The sequence below is a fragment of the Gymnodraco acuticeps genome, unplaced genomic scaffold, assembly GCF_902827175.1.
Source record: "Gymnodraco acuticeps unplaced genomic scaffold, fGymAcu1.1, whole genome shotgun sequence".
Classification (NCBI taxonomy): domain Eukaryota; kingdom Metazoa; phylum Chordata; class Actinopteri; order Perciformes; family Bathydraconidae; genus Gymnodraco; species Gymnodraco acuticeps.
In genome coordinates this window covers 259284-276238 of record NW_022991499.1, presented here as the reverse complement: position 1 = coordinate 276238, position 16955 = coordinate 259284, and the positions used below count along the sequence as shown (strand labels likewise).

The window sequence follows — 16955 nt, the reverse complement described above, 5'->3', positions numbered from 1 at the left end:
CACAGTAGCCTTTAGTTCATTTTTAACAAGAGCAGAGGAGACAGAAACGTGATAATGTTCAGCAACTAACCGCAAATCAACCTTCCTACACAAGTCTAATTGACCCACAGTAGGACTGGCCACAAACTGCTCCAAAACAAAAGCCATCCTTATACGGCTTCTTTTAATAATTTTTTTTTTAACAAACTTCCCCAGATCCTGCCTACCAAACTTACCTAACTATCTTCTGGAACGTGCCGGGCTCGAGGCGATTTTAAAAAGGCAAACATCAGCGGTCGAAACCCTGAATCGCCTGCCCCCAACAGGGAATAAATCCCCACCCAGGATTACCCCGAAAATAAAAAGGCAAAATAATAAATGAGTGCCTGAAGGAAGGACTGATTCAGTCCAGCTAGACACTCCCCTCTCTAAACTGAGGAAGCTGTTCAACAGTAAATAATTCAGCCAATGCTACACTTATATACACCACTACTATCACCAAAGACAATCATCAACACCACACAACAAACAAATACTCACTCCTTGTCTCAAAGAATGGACGAGCCCCCATTTGTTACGTTCCCTCCTAATCTAGGGGTACGAAGGGAAGTAACAAAGCACCGAAATGACCAGGCACGAGAAACAAGGAGAAAACTGATCTTTGAAGCCATAAGCTGGTCCTTTAATTAACCAAAAGAAAAGGGCTCACCAGCCAACATGCAAAACAAATCTAGACACAAAAATATATACTGGGGACATGGACACCACGCTGCACACATCCAGCCAGGGGAGAAGGGGAGAGCGACTGCAACCTTCCTCCTGTCCTATATGGAGGCCCTGATTGAGGATTGGGAGCACCTGGGGAGAGGCTGCACCTGGGGAGAGGCTGCACCTGGGGAGAGGTTGCACCTGGGGAGAGGTTGCACCTGGGGAGAGGCTGCACCTGGGGAGAGGTTGCACCTGGGGAGAGGCTGCACCTGGGGAATCAGAGGGAGAGAGAAAAAGACACACACACACACACCCAAACACCAGCACCCACTACGGCACGTAACAGTATTGTGGTAGTAAGTGCAAGACTACTGAGTCCAGCAGTATCAATATCATTAAGAACTAATGGTAACATTGTCTTTTTATCACTCATCAAAGATAGCAGAACACATGCATTATATATGGAGGGGACTCTGGCAGAGGATTATTCACAAAGTACACCGTAAAAGTTGTCAATTTTAGACACAGGCTTATTATTATCAACCCATTCAAAATTGATGGAGGCGTTGGCGCACGTTGACACGTCAGTTCTCCGCTCAGTTATTTTCTCTGTTCTTTGGCACAAATCACACCTCATACTTCGCGACTCTCTCCAAGCTGTGGGGAAACTCTCGCCGGGATCCTTTCCCCTCGCCCGTCCTCTCATGTTTTGTGTTGTTTTGGAAACCCTCGAACGTCTCTCTCTCTTTTTCCGTTGTGGCCTGCGAGCCGGTCATGGCCTGCGAGCCGGTCATGGCCTGCGAGCCGGTCATAACAGCTTCAATGTGAAATAACATCAGTTAGTAACTGTTATAGAACTGTTATTCTACGCACGAAAAGTTTATTATTCCGCCGACTTATTTTGGCCCTCTTCTCCTCCCGCATTGAACATCGCAGAAACTCTGTTCAAACATCAACACGTTCAGCTCGGTCGGGAATCGATGGCTATTACTTTTCTCATTCATAACTTTCATAATTCCAGAGATACATCCCATAATGCATCACATTTTTAACATTGAAGTCAATGGAGAAAATCTTCAGACTTCAACAAATCTTCATGCGACTTCAACTGCTAACTGTTCATTCATACTTTCACTCAGAAACCTCATTCCAACTTTAAAATGTTACAAATCTTTCTGACATTATTTATGTAAATCTGATTCTTACTTTTAGAGATATTAAACATTGTTCAGACCTTGTTTTAGAGGTTTTCTTCAGATGTTAACATTAACTAGAGTGCGTGATGTCACAGCTAGAGGGTAAGAAATCTTGAAATGTGCCTTCATATTTTTTTTTTAAACTGCCATAATTCCCAAACCCTACATTCCTGGGACATAATTGTTCATGATAAAGGTAGGAAAACACCTCGTAGCTTGAAAAATGACAAATAATTAAGCAAAAATATTAAAGAATAATTCAACAAAATGCCTCTTGAGGGCATGAAGTGACACAAACGTTCAACATGCCTCCATTAAAGCCCATTGTAATTTCAGGCTGATATTTCCTCACGGCAGCAGCCGCACACCTTTAGTTAAACTGCCAAAAAGGCCACATTATTAACCCGAAAGTACACAAAAATTACACTTCAGATACTCAACTTCCTTGACATGCTTCACGTTTTGAAATTTCACAGATATCTGTTACGGTTCTTCCACAAAACGTTCACATGTAAGAGGTTCATCTCTCATTCAGAACAATGGAAACCTGTGATCTCTACAGAGCTCGTTAGTTCAAATATAAACACCTGTGTAATGGAACACGATGATGACATGCTCAGAGCAGCAGACTTCAGGTAGCAGTGTGCTAACAGTCCAGCCGTGAAGACATCTACGGGACAGTTTGGAGATTTCTTCAAATGCCGTTGCCATGGCAACACAATGCTCGCCATGAAACACCGCTTTCTCATAACTTCAGTGAAAATACTCCAAACAGCCCAGAACTTCACAGGTCTGGTAACGATGCGTACATCAACGCATCTAAGCGTATTATGCCGTTGCCATGGCGACAGACCACTCGCCATGAAACACGATGTGGCTGTAAATCCAATCGACACAGTCCAATCGTCCCCCAATCTTCACTTGTATATCACCGGTCCATGCCTCAACAGCTCTACGCCAAATCTGAGATCTCACCATATGCCGTTTCCATGGAAAGGCATCCCTCGCCATAAAACACGATGTCGCTATAACTCCTATGAAAATGTTCAAAAAGTGCTCAAACTTCACATGTGTGCTAACAGTCCAGCCGTGAAGACATCTTCAGGACAGTTTTGAGATTTCTTCAAATTCCGTTGCCATGGCAACACAATGCTCGCCATGAAACACCGCTTTCTCATAACTTCAGTGAAAATGCTCCAAACGCCCCAAAACTTCACAGGTTTGGTAACGATGCAGCCATCAACGCATCTAAGCGTATTATGGGGTGGCATCAAATGCCGTTGCCATGGCGACAGATCATTCGCCATCAAGTTAGTTCAAAAGTTTGCAGTTCAAATATTCTGCTGCTTTTCCAAGCCTTTTTACTTTCCTTTCTTCTCTCATCACACATTCAAGCCCCCCAGTGTTCATGTATCATTTCAATCAAAATTCTTCACTTTCTTCTTACACATTACATTTCAGCATAGCAATTCAGCATCTGCTTTTCAGCATCTGCTTTTCAGCATAAAGCATTCCCACTAGCAATTTCTTCAGGAATTGCATTCTCTAGTTCATGAATGTGATGCATCTATCTATCAATAAAGTGTCTGGGTCATTCTACAGAAAAGGTGGAAGTACTGCCACTTACTTTTGCAGACACCAAAATACATGACGTTGACCTAATACTCACATTCATTACATATGTTGAATAAATAGAGAATGTCTTTGCAATGGTACTAAATAAAAACATTACAAAAATAGTTTATACATACATTGTAATTTATTTAAAATACCAAGTTCAAGGAACTGCCTTGTCACTTTGTTCATACATGGAAGTGGAGCCTATAGTTTTAATTTAAAAAAAAAATTTTTCAATAAATAAATCTCACTTTAAATGTAACACTGAAATGGTAAAATTATTATTAATTATATCAAATAAATGTCAGTCACCCAAAATTACGTCATTGGTGTTACTGCTACACAAAAAGCTTTTATTTTGAAATAATGTAATGTCTCTGAAGTGCTTCCTGTAACAAGAGATCATTTGAGGCAGTGGACAAAGACATAAGGAAAGTCAGATACTTCTTACTTTGTTTGTTAAAGGTGTCATTTTATCTTCAAATTGTACGTGCGTCTTTCAAGTCTGTCATCATTAGTGTTACTAATTCATAGCCCTAGGGGTGAACATTTATAGGAATATATTTCAGCAGATTTGTATCACCCAGATTCCACCTTTTCTGTAGAATGACTCATCTATCTATCTTATAATAGCAGGGTCAAGCAGAGTGGGGTCGCCTATCCCTTTTAAGAGAGAGAGGGAGGTGTGGCGCGTGCATGTGTAGAGCGAGAGTAGTGTGTGTCCGGAAGAGAGCGGGAGTAGCAGCAGTGATCAGTCTGTCTCCAGTTAGCTGTATAACAAAGTCCTGAGGAAACACAGCGGCCTCCCAAGGAACAGCCTGCCTGTCTGCCTCATTTCAGAGTGGGTTATTGAAGCCGAAGCCTGGTGCTTCAGTCCGGGAAGACTGCAGAGAGTCCTCCCCTGTATTCCTCCACTACGGTCTGGGAGCAGCATCTATCTCCACTGTTGCTGTAACCATGTTAATGTCCCTCTGTGGGACCAATAAAGGACTTCTGATTCTGGGACAGACAGAAGAGAGGGGGGAGGGGCGGCTTGGAAAGCGGACTTCTTCTTTTCCCGGATTTGAAGAGTCCTCTTCCTCGCAGCCCAGCGTATCCCAGGATGCAACGCGCGCCGGTGACGAGGAAACAAAGAAAATGTCGGCCCGGTCTCAGAGAGAAAGCAGCACGTTTAAATGTGAGTATCGGGTTTAATTTACTTTAATAACTGATTAATGTGAGTATCGGGTTTAATTTACCTTAATAACTGATTTAATGTGAGTATTGGGTTTAACTTTCTGTAATGTTCTGTTCTATGGACATATAAGTGTCTACATAAACAGACGAAGCGGACTGCTTCTCTCATTCCGAGTGTCCATCTTTATTCAACTGGCGCGTAACATGCACACATGCATTACGTCATCAACGTGATCTCTGTAATCAAAGATCTTGTATTCACCAAGATGTTACATCCCCCTTCTTTAGAAAGAACAGTATAGCTGCCATAACAAATTATAACCATATGCATTTAAAACATTTAAAATAAATGTACGTCTTAAGGCACTATATCTACTAATTGTGATTACTCTATCACTGAGGGAATATTATAAGGCTCGTACATCAACATTTAGTAAACACTTCTGCAGTTTAACTTATCTTTTTGAACAGTTGCCCAGAAATAATTCTAATAGAGCATGTAGTACTGCTTCTGAAACAAAACTGTTGAATTCAATTTCTAAACAAACAAAAATCACAGTGCATTGTCAGTATTGCATTTATTTTTCTCTTGGCTTCACTATGCGGCCTGATCTTGTGATCTTATTGTAAACATTACATTACATCACATTTAGCTGACGCTTTTATCCAAAGCGACTTACAATAAGTACGTTCGACCAGGAAGACACAACCTTGAAGAAAACAGAATCATAAAGTACATCAGGTTTCATAGAGTCAAACATTTCAAGTGCTACTCAACTGGCTTTAGATAAGCCAGTCCTTTGTTAGTATATAAGTGCTTTGTTAATAGTTCTATCGCTCGAAGTGGAGTCGAAAGTTTTCAGTCTGCGCCGGAAGATGTGCAGGCTTTCTGCTGTCCTGATGTCAATGGGGAGCTCATTCCACCATTTTGGAGCCAGGATAGCAAACCCACGTGTTTTTGCTGATGGGAAATGGTAAACAATGTGTGATTGCTCTCTGGGGCCTGTTTGTTTCTCAGTGTCCTGCTGCAAAGTCTCAGTGTCCTCAGGCTCCAACTGCTCGTCTGATGGAGTTTCCTGATCTGTGTCACTCTCACGCGTTTGTAGAAGGTGACGCATGTTGCGCCGAAACATGTGACCTCCGTCCGTGCAGATGGATCTCTGGGTACCTGCTGGCTCGACTACTGTTGCAGGTTTCCATGTCCCAGTTGGAAGCTGCAAGCGGATCGTGGCTCCCACTGGTAGTGCAGGCGGTGATCTGGCATTCCTGTCATAATATTGTTTTTGTCGTGTTTGGCACTGTTCTCTCCTGCTGTGAATGGTGCTGCGACAGGCAAGCTCTGGTTGTAGATGCTTTTCAGTGGTGGGAAGGATGGAGCGCAGACGCTTGCTCATGAGTAGCTGCGCTGGCGATTTCAAACCATCCACTGGTGTGTTTCTATACTCCAACCAGCTGAGGTACAAGTCAGTTCTCTGAGTGTGTGCTTTGTCCATGAGAGCTTTGGCAATCTGAACTGTTTTTTCTGCTAGCCCGTTGCTCTGTGGATACAGAGGACTGCTTGTGACATGCTTGAAGTCCCATGCATGAGCAAAAGCTTTAAACTCTTGTGAACTGTAGCAAGGTCCATTATCGCTGACTAGTGTCTGTGGTATTCCAAATCGAGTGAACGTGGCCTTCAGCTTTTGGATGACTACTGAGGAGGTGAGGCTGGTGATTTTTTCTACCTCAAAGAACCTACTATAATAGTCAACTACAACTACATAGTCAGTACTGTTCCATGTGAACAGATCAGTGGCTATTACCTGCCAAGGTTGTTCTGGGATTGGGTGTGACATCATGGGCTCTTTTGGGAGTGAGCTGCGTCGCTCAAGGCAGGTGCTGCAGGTCCCTACTAGTGTCTCTATCTGCTTACCCATCCTCTGTCAGAACAGCACATCTCTTGCACGTTGTTTGCACTCTTCCATCACCTGTCTCAGCACTGAGAGCTGCTCATCTTCGGCTGTAGCGGCTCTGATCTCTGCCATTTTGCGGTCGCTTACCGGAGCGTTGCTGATCACAGTGTGTATTTGGTAGTCCATGCCCTCACTCATGGAGCGGTCCTAACACTCAAGTGGCTTTCTGGACAGAGTGTCTGCGACGGGGATTTGTTTTCCTGGTTTGTGCTCGATAGTGATGTCATATCTCTGTAGCTGCAGTAGCATGCGTTGCAGACGCGGTGGTGCAGCTGCTAAGGGCTTACGCATGATTGACTCAAGTGGCTTATGATCTGACTCGACGATCACCTGTCGTCCGTACAGATATTGGTGAAACCGCCTACATCCAAAGAGCACTGCGTATAGGTCCGTTTCGATCTGAGCATAGTTCTCTTCAGTTCCAGTCAGTGTCTTTGATGCGTATGCGACTGGTTTCTCTTCCTGGAGCAGGACAGCTCCTAAGCCGTGTTTGGAAGCATCGACTTGTAACTTCACATCCTTTGTGTGATCGAAGTAGGTGAGTACTGGGCCAGGCTCCTGTATTAGGATGTCTTTTGCTCGTTGAAAGGCTGCATCATGATTTGACTTCAAACTAGGGGGTGTAACGGTTCACAAACATTTCGGTTCGGTACGTACCTCGGTTTTTTGGTCACGGTTCGGTTCGGTACGTTTTCGGTACAGCAGAATTTTTTTTCACAAAACAAAACATATATATATAATTTTTTTTAATTATTATTAAACTATTATTAAAATAATGTATTCACTCAAATAAATACAAAATATAATAAAATAAACATTAAGGTGCAGCATTTCGATGAACTGAAATAATCTGTATTTGAACTGTACTAGTTCCTAAGCAGCCAGCTTGACATTAGGACTTGCTTGTCATTGTATTTTCATGTTGTTCTAAAGAAAGATGAACTTGTCCACATTGCTGCTGAAAGGGCAGATCTGCTGGCTCTAACAATGTCTCCTGCTGTGGAGAACACCCTCTCTCTAGGGACAGAGGTAGCAGATACAGCCAGGTAGCGCTTTGCTAACATGGCAACATAAGGATATTTGGTGTTTGTAACAGCTTTGGCTCGGTCTGAACTCTCTGCGAGTGGTGGAGGCTTAAATGCTAGCGGGAGTTGGGTTTGCACTTCAGTCTTTTTTCTTTTGGTACCGGTGATATTCACGTTCGGGTGATTTCTTTTCAAGAGTGTGCAAGTTTCATGTATTGCCAGCCGCGTAACCAATGTTAGTTGAACAATGCCGACAAACAGCTTTGGTTCGGTCCACCTGTCTTTGTCCGTCATCCTTGTTCGTAACTGCGAAACCAAAATGTTCCCAAACCGGAGACTTCAATGATGCTGGAGGATTTTACAGCTCAACTTTATCTGCGTTCGCCATTTCGACGGTTCCTCAAATGACTGACTACATTTGAACGCATCCCTCTGACCAGCTCTCATAGTATGCCTCTCATCCAATGAAATGACTTGCTCGCTCTATGACGCGTTGAACCCAATGTGAGCAAATGACTCTGAATGCTGCGACGCAGCACCTGAGATTACTTCCAAGAAGTTGTTCACGTTCTCAATTTTTTACGTTTAACGCTATATTCGTTCGGTACACACGTGTACTGAACCGAAGGGCCCGTACCGAATAATTTCGGTACGGGTACGTGTACCGTTACATCCCTACTTCAAACACATCAGCAAACTCTTCCATCATGGTTGTGTGTGTTATCGGCTTTGCATCAACTACATGTATCATTTTGACTAGGTTTAAATCTAGACATGCTCTTAAGCCGAGGCGGAGCATTTGTATTTCTATGTCAAAATCTATCATGGCTGTTTTCTCACCGTGTCTACATGTTCCTTCTGCTTCTATCCTGTGCCCACCATAATCTGAGAGTTTGCTTGATGGGGGGCCTAGTGTTACACTTCCATACATCTTGCGGAATGTGTCTGCTGGTATAATACTAGTGTTACGTTCCCTGCTAAATCTAGGGGTACAAAGGGAAGTAACAACACACAAAATAACCGGCCGAGAGAAAAAGGAGAGGAACCTGAAGGCTGAAGCCACAAAGTGAGGTTTTAATTAATAAAACAGTAAAGAGGCTCACCAGCCAAATTGCAAAACAAACTTAACTAAGGACAACTTTCTTTCAAAAGAAAGTGACTAACGTAAAACAATACACAAAGACACACTGGAGCACATCTCCTAACAATTAGCAGAACACAGGTTCAACTAGGCCTCACACAGAGACCCTACACTACAGCACGTGACACAGGCTGCACACATGCAGCCAGAGGAGAAGGAGAGAACGACTGCAGCCTTCCTCAGGTCCTTTATGGGGGCGCTGATTGGGGATTGGGAGCACCTGGGGAGAGGCTGCACCTGGAGACAATCAGAGGGAGAGAGAGACACCCACACAAAAGCACACACACAAGCACCAACTGCGGCACATAACAACTAGTCTGAGCAGGGACGTGCACAGACATTTGGAGGGGCTATTGCTCTAAACTGAAAAAGGGCCTCCACTCCCGAAAAAAAACATAAGACCTTTTGAAAATTCTAACTTGTTTTTAATGTAAAAGGCTAATGAAATAAAAACACAACACTCATTGCAAGTGACACTCAGTTGACTTTTATGTCCAACTGCTAAATGCGTTATTCAGCCTGTGTTCAGTTCAGCCTCTCAAATGTGCTCTGAACTGGAGGCTTGGGGTTAGCCCCCAACAGAACATGAACTTCACTCAGCACAGATACAGGCTTTGCATTTATCACTGATTTGTTTTATTAGTGTACTCCAATGTATGTAGTTGCTTGACATAATCACAGGGCTTCACCTGAAGCTGCCCTGCTGGCACCTTTTATCCAGCTCTGCAAAGTTGCAGTCCTTTTAGCTGCCTCCTTCAGATATCTCTCTCTCTGCTTCAGTCTCCTCTTGAAGGCATTCTTAAGCACAGAAATGTAACTTTAGGCTATGCATAAAATAACCAAACGATTATTACATTAACTAATTTGAACAGTAATTCACATCATCATTTCAGAACAAAATAAGCTAAGGCAACTACTTGCATTCAGTGACTTGATTTTTTAAATGAAAACCAGGGATATCTTTTGTTTTGTAGTCCATATCTCATTAAAAATATCTAATGTTAGTAACTATTAAAGAAAGAATGGGGACAATTCTGTTTGAATGTAGTTTGACCATTGTAACTGCTGTGCAGACATACTGATAAAATAGGGCTTCTAACTAATTACCTTAAATAAACTCACTTAATTCTCACTTAATTTCATTAATGAAACCAGTTCAATACGCATTATTCTTATTCTTATCATTCTTTATGAGCGCAGTCACGGTAAGGTATCTAGTTACTTATTTATCTAGTATTCCATCACTTAATAACAGAGATGGTCAAACTGAAGTAGAGACACTGCAGAAATCCTACACTGAAGCGGGACAGTGAAGTGTTCTCCGTGAGAGGGCGATCAAGAAAAGAGAGCGAGCGGTGAGGGAGTTTACTACGGAGCCCCCTAGGGGACATGGAGAAGAAAAAAAAAAAATTGAGATCTCGCAAAACATTTACATTTTTTTCAAAACAAATTTTATTCTCCATGTCCCCTAGGGGGCTCCGTAGTTTACAGATGAAATGACACGGACAGACAGAAGCACAACAACAAGTATATTTAGGTGTTTTTTTTGTAAATAACCGACGGTGTCAAGAGGAAGATAAATCCCCTGGTTTGTCCCCTATACTCTAACTGCCATGAGAAAACTCAAAATCAATTTTCCAAAATCCGACACTAGAGGTGGTCTTAAAAGCATATTTAAAAGCGGGGACTGATTGACCCGGGGATTGGCCACCAAAGCCAGGCGGGCATTTGGTATGATCACCATAGCCATATGAGGCCGGACTCGGAGGGCTTTCCTTTGCTTCCAGCCGTCAGATTGTAAACAAAGTCACGTTACTGGGGGCAGATGACAGCGCTGACTTCCGGTGTGTTTCCCGCAGCGAGACGCTACAATACTAATTGTGGGCTTATCATGTTTATTCGGCCACAATAGAAAACAAAAAAAACCTCTCACTCTCTCCAGAGGGGCCGGTCAGACAAAAATGGCAAACGGGCCGTTGCCCGGGCAACAATAGCCCGTACCTGTGCACGTGCCTGAGTCTGAGCACCAGTGTCCATTTTAAACTTCAGTTTGTGCCTCGCTTCTCCTATTTCTACTTTTATTACATTACATTGCATTTAGCTGACGCTTTTATCCAAAGCGACTTACAATAAGTACATTCGACCAGGAAGACACAACCTTGAAGAAAACAGAATCATAAAGTACATCAGGTTTCATAGAGCCAAACATTTCAAGTGCTACTCAACTGGCTTTAGGTAAGCCAGTCCTTTATTAGTATAAAAGTGCTTCGTTAATAGTTCTAACACTTGAAGTGGAGTCGAAAGAGATGAGTTTTCAGTCTGGAAGGTGTGTAAGCTATCTGCTGTCCTGATGTCAATGGGGAGCTCATTCCACCATCTTGGAGCCAGGACAGCAAACCCACGTGTTTTTGCCGATGGGAACTTGGGTCCCCCTCGCAGCGAGGGTGCAGCGAGTCGTTTGGCTGATGCAGAGCGTAGTGCACGCGCTGGGGTGTACGGTTTAACCATGTCCTGGATGTAGGAAGGGCCAGATCCATTCGCAGCACGGTAAGCAAGTACCAGTGTCTTGAAGTGGATTCTAGCAGTTACCGGAAGCCAGTGAAGGGAGCGGAGGAGCGGAGTAGTGTGGGAAAATTTAGGAAGGTTGAAGACCAGACGAGCCGCTGCATTCTGGATGAGCTGCAGAGGTCGGATGGCACATGCAGGTAGACCAGCCAGGAGGGAGTTGCAGTAGTCTAGGCGTGAGATGACGAGAGCCTGGACCAGAACCTGAGTCGCTTTCTGTGTCAGCTGGGGACGTATCTTCCTGATGTTGTAAAGCGTGTATCTGCAGCAGCGGGTTGTAGCAGCGATGTTTGCAGTGAAGGACAGGTTGTTATCTAGGGTCACACCCAGATTCCTTGCAGTCTGAGTCGGGGAAACAACTGAGGTGCCGATGTTGATTGTTAGGTCAAGAGTGGGACAATCTTTTCCCGGGAGGAAGAGCAGCTCAGTCTTGTCAAGGTTGAGCTTGAGGTGATGAGCAGACATCCACTGAGAGATGTCAGCTAGACAAGCAGAGATGCGTGCGACGACCTGGGTCTCTGAGCGGGGAAAGGACAGAATGAATTGGGTGTCATCAGCGTAGCAGTGGTAAGAAAAACCATGCGGGCTAATGACTGATCCGAGCGAGTTTGTGTACAGGGAGAAGAGGAGGGGACCAAGAACAGAGCCCTGAGGGACCCCTGTAGTTAATTGACAAGGGTCGGACTCAGACCCTCTCCAAGTCACCCTGTAGGTACGGTCTTTCAGGTATGAGGTGAGGAGGGAAAGTGCAGAGCCTGAAACTCCAAGTTTTTGGAGAGTGCGAAGGAGGATCTGATGATTCACCGTGTCGAATGCAGCAGACAGGTCCAACAGGATGATGACAGAGGAGAGGGATGCAGTTTTGGCAGTGTGCAGTTCCTCCGTGACAGCAATGAGAGCAGTTTCTGTGGAGTGACCTGCCTTGAAACCAGACTGGTGCGGATCCAGAAGGTTGTTCTCATGGAGATAACAGGAGAGTTGTTTAAAGACAGCGCGTTCAAGTGATTTAGACAGGAACGGGAGGAGAGAGACAGGCCTGTAGTTTATAACATCAGACGGGTTGAGAGTGGGTTTCTTTAGGAGAGGGTTTACTCTTGCCTCCTTGAGACTGTTTGGAAAGTGACCAGAAGTTAGAGAAGTGTTGATGAAATGGGTGAGAAACGGTAGAATATCAGGAGCGATAGTCTGAAGGAGGTTTGAAGGGATAGGGTCCAGAGGACAGGTGGTAGGGCGGGCAGAAGTAATGAGGGTAAGAACCTCACTTGGAGAGAGAGGGGAAAAGGAGGTCAGTGTGTTGGTGGAAGGAAGGTCTGGTGACCCAGCGGTGAGTAAAGGTGAGTCAGAAAAAGAAGAGCGAATATCATCAACCTTTTTTTCAAAGTGGGTAACAAAGTCGCTTGACAGAAGTGAGGAGGGGGGAGGGGCTTTTGGAGGGTCCAAGAGGGTGGAGAAGATGGAAAATAGTTTTTTAGGATTGGAATAGGAAGATTGGATCTTATCTTGAAAGAAAGTGCTTTTTGCCTGAGAGATCGAAGCAGAGAAAGAGGAGAGGAGAGCCTGATAGGTTAGGAGGTCGTCACGGTGTTTGGATTTCCACCGTTTCCGCTCTGCTGCCCTAAGGACGGTTCTATTAGCACGCAGTGCATCATTTAGCCAGGGAGCAGGAGGGGACTGACGAGCCTGCCGAGATGTGAGAGGACAGAGAGAGTCCAGAGTGGATGAGAGAGTAGAGAGGAGAGTTTCTGCAGCAGAGTTTGGAGGCAGCAGTTGGAACGAGTCAGAGGAAGGGAGGGCTGAGAGCACCGACGAGGCAAAGGTAGAGGGGGAGAGGGAGCGAAGGTTACGGCGGACAAGTGCAGGATGAGAAGAGATTAGTTTGTTATGTTTGGAAAGGGGTAGAGAGAATGAAATGAAGAAGTGATCGGATGTGTGGAGCGGGTTTACAGAGAGGTTAGAAGTAGCGCAGTTCCTTGAGAATATGAGATCAAGGACATTGCCAGCTTTATGAGTTGGTGGGGACGGAGACAGTGAGAAAGCAAAGGCGGTTAACAGAGATGTTAGTTCGTCTATCTTCCCCGTCTGGAGGTTGAAGTCTCCGAGAAGTACAGCGGGAGGGCCAGTTTCAGGGATGTGTGAGAGGAGATGATCTAATTCCTCCAAGAAGTCCCCCAAGGCGCCTGGTGGACGGTAGAGAACAACAATGGTTAACTGTATAGGATGGGTTACTGTGACGGCATGGAACTCAAAGGTGGAAGGAGTGAAGTTAGGTAGCTTGAAGAGGGAAAAGCTCCATTTGGGAGAGAGCAGGAGACCAGTGCCACCTCCTCTGCCAGTGGGTCTGGGTGTATGGGAGAAGGAATATGCAGTGGAGAGAGCTGCTGGGGTGGATGTGTTGGATGGAGTAATCCAGGTCTCAGTGAGAGCAAGGAAATCCAGAGACTGCAGGGAGGCGTAGCCAGAGATGAAGTCAGCCTTAGGAACAGCTGACTGGCAGTTCCACAGGCCACCTGAAACTAGATGTTGGATCTCTCAGTGGAGCATGTGGGATAGACGAGAGCAGGCCGGTTATATCGATTAGGAGATACACGGGGCCAGTGATAATTGCGAGAAGACACATGAACAGGAATGGAGAAAATACACATGATTATAGCATGAGGGGCTAGAAAACTAAAGAAAAGAGAAATAAGACACCAGCTCAATCAGAGTAGGATTTGCCTCCTCTGTGACTCCCGTAGGACTCCCGTAGGACTCCAATGTCTTTGTCAGTCTTCGGCTGTCTGACGCTGAAGCTGACGCTCCAGGAAAGAGCTACCCAAAATGGACGCCTGATTGCTCAGTTCTCACAGCTGTAGGGCCACGGCCCTCTAATTAGTTAACTATCTACAGCTGATGGGCGACAATAGACTGGCCGTGCCTATATTAATGCAGGCTTGAGTGCTGAGAGCTGTGAAGCAGGTTTCGCCTGAGCAGATCTGAGATTTAAAATCTCACAAACGCGATTTAGCCGTTTAAGCTACAATAACAATTATACAGAGTCGAATAAATGAAACAGAGAAGTCTAATTAAACAAGAATATAACTTACAGTGGTTGCTGCGTCAATAGGTAATGTCGTCACCGGGTCCAGATGCACACTGAGTTCATCAGATTTTAAATGCGGTATTTAAATGCTTTTTGAGCTAAAGGATGACTGAGTCACGCGGTTGTACTTCACGCTATCAATAGACTGGCCCTGCCTATGTTAATAATGCAGGCTTGAGTGCTGAGAGCTGTAAAGCAGGTTTCGCCTGAGCAATTCTGAGATTTAAAATCTCTCAAAAGCGATTTAGCCGTTTAAGCTACAATAACAATTATACAGAGTCGAATAAATGAAACAGAGAAGTCTAATTAAACAAGAATATAACTTACAGTGGTTGCTGCGTCAATAGGTAATGTCGTCACCGGGTCCAGATGCACACTGCACACTTCTGCATATGCCTGTTCTCTATCTGTGTTTTCATGCTCTTTCAGGATGGCATCAATATAGAGTTCTTCTAGTGACTGTTCTGCACTGTTTGAGATGGTATGCAATTTTCTGGGATTATATCTCGTCTGTGGCTGCTGTGTTTGTGACCTACACACTTTAGCAAAGTGGTTGGGCTTCTTGCATTTGCTGCATTGGCGACCCTTTGCTGGACAGTCCTCAGTGCGACTGTGCTCCCTCCCACATGCTCCACATTCCTTGCTCCTCACGGCGCTGTTACGATCATTCCATGTCGTCTTGTGCCCACGGGATGCTTGGTCTGCTCTAAAAGGTTTTCTGGTAACCGCGTGAGCAGAGCGCCTGTCGTGGCTAGCAGCGGGGGTTAGCATTGTCTTTAGCTGCTGCTATGATAGCTCATGTGAACGTGCAATGTCAATGGCTTTCTCTAGTGTCAAGTCTGGACCGTGAGATAGCAGTTTTTCGCGCACTCTTTGAGTTTGTAGCAACGGTCTCCCTTGAAAAAGAGATCAATGATCTCAATGGGATACACCTGGATAAATAAAGGTTTGAAAAGACAATCCGGTCTCTAATAATTTCCTCACTGTTTGGGTAGTTGCAGTCTTTACTTAGCAATTTTAGCTCCGTTACAAACTGGTCGAAACTCTCACTGTCTCCTTGGATTTTTTCATGAAATGTATAGCTCGCAAATATGGGATTTGCTTTCGGAGTTAGTTAGTTATTTCATAGCCTTCCACATCAGAAACATAAACTTGATGCCTGGTGCTGCGTTCACCAGCAAGGAACAAACCAAAATACACATAAGGAGTGCTTTGGAGGTGGACTCCCCCTCTGAGCACTGGCACAAGATGGCTTCCAGGTCTGAACAAAGGACATGGGGATTACTTTGTGATTGTGTGCTTTAAAGACTGTTAAATTAATTTAGATGCATTTTATTAATTTGTCTGTGTACGCTGGTTTTATAACTTTAACTGAATTAAAGACAATTCTGAAGAAAAATAGACTACCTTTCTTAACAACACATAGTTAAGCCAAAATGTTAGTGAGGGAGTGTGTGCGCTTCCTCACAATCATATCTGTACATTTAGAGCATTAGTTTGAATAGAGCTTTGTTATAAAGTCGTCATTTGGCATCACTATCACACTGGACAGTATCGCAGCAGGTCTGTAAACAGGAGCAAGCGGTCACTTGGAGATCATTTGAATGTGGGTAGCTACGAGTGCCATCTTGAGTGTGTAACTGGGGCAGATGAGGTGCCGTTTAGACGATGATCAATTGGTATTAAGGGGCCCACAGTATGCCAAGATAATACCCCCCCCCACCCTTACATCACCACCTCCAGCCTGAACCGTTGATAGAAGGCAGGATGGATCCATGCTCTCATGTTGTCTTCTGACCCTACCGCCTGAATGTCGCAGCAGAAATGGTCTTGTGCATACCTTGGTTGTAAGAAGTGGTTATTTGAGTTACTGTTGCCTTTCTATCATCTGACCATTTTCAGAAAAAAAGTCAGATTTTGAAAAAGATATTCAGAATTTTGTGGTTTAAAAAAGTCAAATTCTGAGGTTATCTGAAAAGGCCAGCATTTATAGATGTTCTGAAGAATTAATCATTTTACAAAAAGTCCTAATTTTGAGGAAAAAAGTCAGGATTTTGAGAAAAAATATTCTATGTATTGTCGAGAGGAAGATGAGGCACACGAGACCCAACAATGCAGACGAGTTGAAGGCCGCGAGTGAAGCAACCTGGGCTTCCATCACACCTCAGCAGTGCCACAGACTGATAGTCTCCATGCCACACCGCATTGATGCAGTTATTCATGCTAAAGGAGGTCCAACCAAGTACTGACAGCAGGAACATTAACATACTTTTCAGAAGGCCAGCATTTCTATATTAGAACATCTATTTTGTATTCGTCTTATGTTTTATTAAAATGTTCCGAGATGCTGAATTTTGGCTTTAATTTAATCATCAAGATTAAAACAAATAAACGCTGGAAATAATCACTTTGTGTGTGATGAATCTATGTGATGTATAAGTTTAAACTTTATAAATTGAATTACTGATATAAACTCACTTTTCCATGATATTCAATTCATTGAGATGCACCTGTATG

General features: G+C 44.1%; 2 protein-coding genes across 2 annotated transcripts in view; both read left to right on the top strand.

Annotated features, from left to right (window-relative positions):
• LOC117533165 (zinc finger protein 2 homolog) overlaps positions 1–16955 on the top strand; it is a 30352-nt gene that overhangs the window by 10381 nt on the left and 3016 nt on the right. The gene's annotated exons all lie outside the window — the stretch shown is intronic.
• LOC117533163 (zinc finger protein 665-like) overlaps positions 4196–16955 on the top strand; it is a gene marked incomplete at its 3' end in the record, with an annotated part of 136044 nt that continues 123284 nt past the window's right edge. The window contains exon 1 of the mRNA XM_034196807.1: positions 4196–4677. The remainder of the gene's footprint in view (positions 4678–16955) is intronic.